General features: G+C 44.4%; 1 protein-coding gene across 1 annotated transcript in view; it reads left to right on the top strand.

Moving 5' to 3' along the window:
* Window positions 1-7,166, top strand: part of LOC111977202 (solute carrier family 49 member 4-like) — a 78,427-nt gene that overhangs the window by 70,354 nt on the left and 907 nt on the right. The gene's annotated exons all lie outside the window — the stretch shown is intronic.

Genomic DNA, 7,166 nt, shown 5'->3' with positions numbered 1-7,166 from the left:
AATAGAGGAAGTTGGGACCCGCTGAATACCCTGCTGGAATAGAAGGAAGTTGGGACCCGCTGAAATACCCTGCTGGAATAGAAGGAAGTTGGGACCGCTGAAATACCAGCAGGGTATTTCAGCGGGTCCCAACTTCCTTCTATTCCAGCAGGGTATTTCAGCGGGTCCCAACTTCCTTCTATTCCAGCAGGGTATTTCAGGGTGCCTCCCAAATGGCACCCTATTCTCTATATAGGACTGAATCTGTCTGAACACATAAATGGAGACAACATTGGCCATATGAATGCATACAGCTATAGTTGTTGGTACTTTAGATTTCATCGTCTCTGTGTTTGTGATTTAGCTATGGAGTGGTGGGTGGAATACAAAGTAGGGAGCCTTATTGTGAAGTGTAGCGTCAAAGATTCCTCGTCTATGTGGAGGAGTTAGGGGTTGTGTTGGATAGGCAGCTATATCGCTGGGTTTGTTGCCAAGACTTCTACAAGGGAATCGGACAGAAAATAATTGCCGCTTTTCTTTTTATTTTAAACTTAGTTTTTGTCAAACTTTGCAGTATTTGTCTGAAGTACAACACTATGAGATGAATAACATGTTAGTTGGCTTATCTGTAATTCCTAACCTTTTGTGAATGTTATGGCGGCGTCGGAGACTGTAGCGCCACGTTGATCCATAACAAGCCTTTTGTTTTGCAGTTGCACTTTTATTTCTGGGATGTTTTTGAATGATCATCATGGGAACAGCTGACAGTATAATCAAACACACCCTATTAGGAACACACAGTCATATTAAACCGTCTTAATGTCTACCCACCCAGTCTGAACATTCTGACAGTAATAGAAAATAATTATTCTCATTTTGTTTCATTGAACGTTTTATGATTTCATTTCATTTATTTCTGGCTAATGTCAGCCAGTCAGCTAGCTCCGTTCCCCCAAATAACAGCTCTGTAAAGTGAGAAGACATTTAACCAGCTCTGAAAAGCTACATCCATTTTAAAACGCAGCATTATCGGCCACAATTAGGAATAATTCTGGTATGATAAGCGGCTTTGGCTGATGGCGCAGGGTGAGGCGTCAATATAGCCAGAGGGAGAAGTGAAACATAATTTCAATTGTCCTTTCTAACTGTCAGTTGGGTATTATCACTGAGCTACTGGAGCTATGATAGCCTGCATCAACGTATGTCTCCCCAGAGGCTCTTTCATTATTCATGTACAGAAAGGGAAATAGATTCAGTCCACTCCTATTCCCCTGTGTATTGCTGTTCAAGCAACTTTCTACACACTACAGCCCCACCACTCCTCACTGACGATGTCAGAGGGACCATGACTGCACAAGCCACTTAGCCCTTTCTTTACCACCAAATACTTGTTGGTAAGCATACAAAGACACATTAGCATTCATTCAGACTCCACACCCGTTCACATATCTCTCCTCCCTTAATCTCCTATCTAAATGGATGAATCAGGGGCAGGCGGGCTGTGGTGACAACACAGTCAGAGAAACACAACTCCGTTAACAGGCCTCCACACCACTGCCACACCAACAGGCAACAGGTTACTGAGCTAACTTGATTAATGACTGTGCTACTGCACAATGGAACATCCTTCACCTTTTCACTTCTTTTGTCTTTCACTGTGCTCTGGACCCACAGATGTTCTCTCTCTGTCCACTGTGCTCTGAACCCACAGATGTTCTCTCTCTGTCTCTCTCTCTGTCCACTGTGTTCTGAACCCACAMATGTTCTCTCTCTGTCCACTGTGTTCTGGACCCACAGATGTTCTCTCTCTGTCTCTCTCTCTGTCCACTGTGCTCTGAAGCCACAGATGTTCTCTCTCTCTGTCCACTGTGTTCTGGACCCACAGATGTTTTCTCTCTGTCCACTGTGCTCTGGACCCACAGATGTTCTCTCTCTGTCTACTGTGCTCTNCCCACAGATGTTCTCTCTCTGTCTACTGTGCTCTGGACCCACAGATGTTCTCTCTCTGTCTACTGTGCTCTGGACCCACAGATGTTCTCTCTCTGTCTACTGTGTTCTGGACCCACAGATGTTCTCTCTCTGTCCACTGTGCTCTGAACCCACAGATGTTATCTCTCTGTCCACTGTGTTCTGGACCCACAGATGTTCTCTCTCTGTCCACTGTGTTCTGCACCCACAGATGTTCTCTCTCTGTCCACTGTGCTCTGGATCCACAGATGTTCTCTCTCTGTCTAATGTGCTCTGGATCCACAGATGTTCTCTCTCTCTGTCCACTGTGTTCTGGACCCACAGATGTTCTCTCTCGCTCTCGCTCTCTCTCTCTCTCTCTGTCTCTCTCTCTGTCTCTCTCTCTGTCTCTCTGTCCACTGTGCTCTGAACCCACAGATGTTCTCTCTCTGTCCACTGTGCTCTGAACCCACAGATGTTCTCTCTCTGTCCACTGTGCTCTGGATCCACAGATGTTCACTCTTTCTGGCTTCAGGAAGAGGCTCTTTTTGTACCCTAGTGGAGACACAAATGAAAGGATAAGCAAGAAAAAATATTATTTTCCTTCACATTGTCCTGAGGAGGAGCCTCTCTCTTTCTTACTCTCTCCCTTATGTCCCCTTCCCCTCTGGACACTATGAATGTTTTCTGTGTAGGTATAGGCAGCAACAATAAGTGAAAGAGTAAGCCAAAAAGGCCTATTCTTTTTCTCCTGTGTGCAATGCACCCTTGTCTCCTTCACCTTACCCTGGTGGAGAGGTGGATCTATTCTGGCTGACTCACTCTGAGATGTGCCAGAGGGCCAAATCATATAATTTACCCAAACAGGCCAAACGGCTGACCTAGCTTGAGTCTCACTTCTCACCCATCGATTGAGCCGCTCACTTCAGGGGCAATTGATCAACTGCATTATAGGACTGGGCAACTGAAATTGAAATGCCCTGCAGGGGGAATTAAGATGCATGCTCCACTCAGTTTGGTGTGTTTTGACCTCATTTCTCTATATTTAGTCCTGCTGGTTCTTTATCAGGGCCCTGCCAGCTGCTGGAGGGCTGTCATCTTCTACCTTATCAGGCCGTGTGGTTCCTGTCTTAGTGGTAGGGGTGCTGGGCACCCCGCTCAGTTTCTCTCTCTCGTTTAGTCTCTCTGTTTCTSTCTRTCTGTCTCTCTGTCTCTCWGTTTCTCTCTCTGCTCTCTCTCTTTCTGTCTCTGTTTCTCTCTCTCTCTCTCTGCTCTCCTTCTTCTCTGTCTCTCTCTCTGTGTCTCTCTCTGCTCTCTCCTCTCTTCTCTCTCTCTCTCTCTCTCTCGTCTCTCTCTGTCTCTCTCTTCTCTTCTGCTCTCTCTTCTCTGCTGTCTCTCTTTCTCTCTCTCTGTTTCTCTCTCTGCTCTCTCTCTCTTTCTGTCTCTCTGTTTCCTCTCTGCTCTCTCTCTCTCTCTTTCTGTCTCTCTGTTTCTCTCTTTCACTCTCTGGTCTCCCTCGCTCTCTCTGGTGACTCTCTTTCTCTGTATTCCATCTCTCTCTCTCCCTCTCTTTCTCGTTCTCTCTCTCCCCCACCCACACCTCTGCATCATGTTGAGAGGGCATGCCTAGTGCTGTGCAGCTGAAAGGAGACCTATCGATTTCTTTCTGGGGCAGTAACAGGAAGTAATGTGTCTGTCAAGTGTGTGTGTGTGTGTTGTGTGTGTGTGGTGTGTGTGTGTGTGTGTGTGTGTGTGTGTGTGTGTGTGTGTGTGTGTGGTTGTGTGTGTGTGTGTGTGTGTGTGTGTGTGTGTGTGTGTGTGTGTGTGTGTGTGTGTTGAGGTAGAACCATGGCTCACACCAATTAGTCCCACTCTACACGTGTCTTTCCATTACCTCTTCATTACAGGCTAGCTAGGGCCACTGGCGCTTAAACAGCAAAACAGGAGGGAAAAGGAAAAACATTGGGGTTCAAGTTTAGTTCAATGCTGAAAGGGAAAACAGGCCATTACTGACATTATTTAGATGCATGACACAAAGTTCAGCCAATTTCTGAACGATGTCACCCTCTAGTCTACACATTGCATGATTAGGGCTTGTTTTGAGTTAACGGACAGAATAACTTCCACACATTAAACTATTAGAACACGTTATACTACTACTATTGCATGTCGTTGGTTGGGTTTATACACAAGTCATGAAGTCAATACTTTAACTATATGATTGGTTGTTCTTGTCGTCTGTTATAAAGGTCATTGTGATGTACAGTAGTGTACCGGTGATGTCTTGCCTGCAGTGAGCATAGGAGGAACAGATGTAATGAGTAACCTTCAGTGATCTAATGAACCTTTTCCATCTCTCCTCAGAGTTGTCGTGGCTAAACTGGTGTTTGACGGGCTCCTGTGCCTTCAGCCTCGTCCTCATCCTCTTCTTCAGGGAATCCTACGGACCGCCTCTACCTAGACGTCTTTGTCTCAGTCTGACACACACACAAAGACTGAAACAAGAGGAGAAACAAGACAGGAACATTTGAAACACACTGCACAGAGAAGAAGAGGAAGAAAAAATAGATTTCAGAAGTGCAACCTTGCGCTCTTTTACGTTTTAAGTATAACTGTAGTTGTAAACGTGTAATATGACGGTGATTCATTGTGATTTCCTTGTAGCCAATGAGAAGCACCAGCCAAGGGCCTCAGACAATTAGTCATTAATGTTAACTCTTTATCAGTGTCGGTCTGTTGGTCCTCTGATGCAGCATTGTCTTGTCTTTTTTTATAATGTAAACTACAGTGGGACTTGGTCATGGCATTATGAGGGACTGTTGTTGTCTAAAGATGCACTCTTTGGCAGGTGGTTTCCCTGTGGCCTGGGCTGTCCTCTGATCTTAATGAGAGAAGAGAGGCCTGATTGGCTGAGTAGCTCTAGCAGCCAATCAGCAAGCCCACCATGCCAGTCTGTGCTAACAAGGGACCGTATAGCATTTTAGTTGTCACTCATAACTGCTGGTTATGAATTGCAGGGGGGTAAAACTGTCAAACTAAGCTGTTTTGTAGAATTACCTGTGATATTACATGTCTTTTAATAGTGACATATGTCGCCTTTTTTTACTATATCCCACTCTCTCAAGACTTATGCAAGACATTTTTTCTCCCTATGGGATTGAATTGATTGGAGGACGTGCAGGTTCCTGCCAGTGTCGTCGGCAATGATTGGACACCACCCTGGTGCACGCCAGTGTCTTGGGATATGATTGGATGAGCCCCAGAGACCGCCTCTCTCTGCATGCAAAGTCACTCTTTAAACTCTCATCTCTGTGTGTGTCGAGGCTCTGCTGTCTCCTGGTGTTACCACACAATCCGTTTTAATGAGCAGTTCAGAATATGGATGTTGGAAGTAGCAGTTTCCCCGTGTCATTCTGACCTTCCAGCTGACAGCAGGAGTCAGACATTTTGGTTTGGAGTTGGTAATATGCAGACGAACATTTCAAAATTGTCAAATGTTTTTTGTTGTAGCTGTTTACAGTTTGTTATACTATATAGGAGATTTTTGAATTTTGAACTAAACTGTTTCAGTGAGAAAGGCATGTTTTTTAAAATGGTTTTAACGTGAAATATTTCTCAGTAGAAATGTCCATATTTATTTCAGATATGTATTTATTGAGGGATCAGAACACTAACACAGTAGATACAGAGACAAATACAAAATACTCTGTAATGAAATATGTGAATACTGCTGCTGCACAGCTGAGACGTGGGCTGATTCTGTGGAAACCACCAAACTATTAAGTCACTTAATAAGTAACTTATTAAGTCCCCAAGAAGCTGCTCTACATCTACCGCACAACATTCACCAGCAGTAGTCACTGTGCTGAGGACACTGACAACAAGAGGCAGGTAGTGGTTCGGTAAGCACCTCCTTGCCTGGACGGTCAGGGATGGACTTGGAGGGGATGCTTACTTTCCCACAGAGAAATAACACAGATATTGAACTGATGTTCAACATGAAAAAGAAGGGAATGGGAAAAAAACACATTTGCCCAGATTGTGGAGTGACTGGTCCTGAAAGGCACTAATCTACAAGGGACTTAAACTGGGAACTTATTTTTTCAACATGCCCCTGCCCGTGCACAAGTGGGGTACTCCCCAAACCACTCCCCAACTCCCATTACTCGGCTGTGCCACAGACAAACCACAGAGAATATGTTTTTCCTGGGTGATACTGTATATAGTATGTACAGTTGAAGTCGGAGGTTTACATACACCTTAGCCAAATACATATAAACTCAGTTTTCACAATTCCTGACATTTAATCCTAGTAAAAATCCCCTGTCTTAGGTCAGTTAGGATCACCACTTTTTATTTTAAGAATGTGAAATGTCAGAATAATAGTAGAGAATGATTTATTTCAGCTTTTATTTCTTTCATCACATTCCAGTGGGTCAGAAGTTTACATACACTCAATTAGTATTTGGTAGCATTGCCTTTAGATTGTTTAAACTTGGGTCAAATGTTTCAGGTAGCCTTCCACAAGCTTCCCACAATAAGTTGGGTGAATTTTGGCACATTCCTCTGACAGAGCTGGTGTAACTGAGTCAGGTTTGTAGGCCTCCTTGCGCCCACACACTTTTTCAGTTCTGCCACAAATTATCAATGGGATTGAGGTCAGGACTTTGTGATGGCCACTCCAATACCTTGACTTTGTTGTTCTTAAGCTATTTTGCCACAACTTTGGAAGTATGCCTCGGGTCAATGTCCATTTGGAAGACCCATTTGCGACCAAGCTTTAACTTCCTGACTGATGTCTTGAGATGTTGCTTCAATATATCCACGTAATTTTCCTACTTTCATGATGCATCCATTTTGTGAAGTACACCAGTCCCTCCTGCAGCAAAGCACCCCCACAACATGATGCTGCCACCCCCGTGCTTCACGGTTGGTATGGTTTTCTTTCGCGCTTGCAAGCTTCCCCCTTTTCCTCCAAACATAATGATGGGTCATTGTGGCCAAACAGTTCTATTTTTGTTTCTTCAGACCAGAGGACATTTCTCCAAAAAGTACAATCTTTATCCCCATGTGCAGTTGAAACCATAGTCTGGCTTTTTTATGGTGGTTTTGGAGCAGTGGCTTTCTTCCTGCTGAGCGCCTTTCAGGTTATGTCGATATAGGACTCGTTTTAACTGTGGATATAGATACTTTTGTACCTGTTTCCTCCAGCATCTTCATACGGTCCTTTGCTGTTGGTC

The sequence above is a fragment of the Salvelinus sp. IW2-2015 genome, linkage group LG2, assembly GCF_002910315.2.
Source record: "Salvelinus sp. IW2-2015 linkage group LG2, ASM291031v2, whole genome shotgun sequence".
NCBI lineage: Eukaryota > Metazoa > Chordata > Actinopteri > Salmoniformes > Salmonidae > Salvelinus > Salvelinus sp. IW2-2015.
Note: the sequence above shows the minus strand (reverse complement) of the source record. Positions and strands in the feature narration are given on the sequence as shown.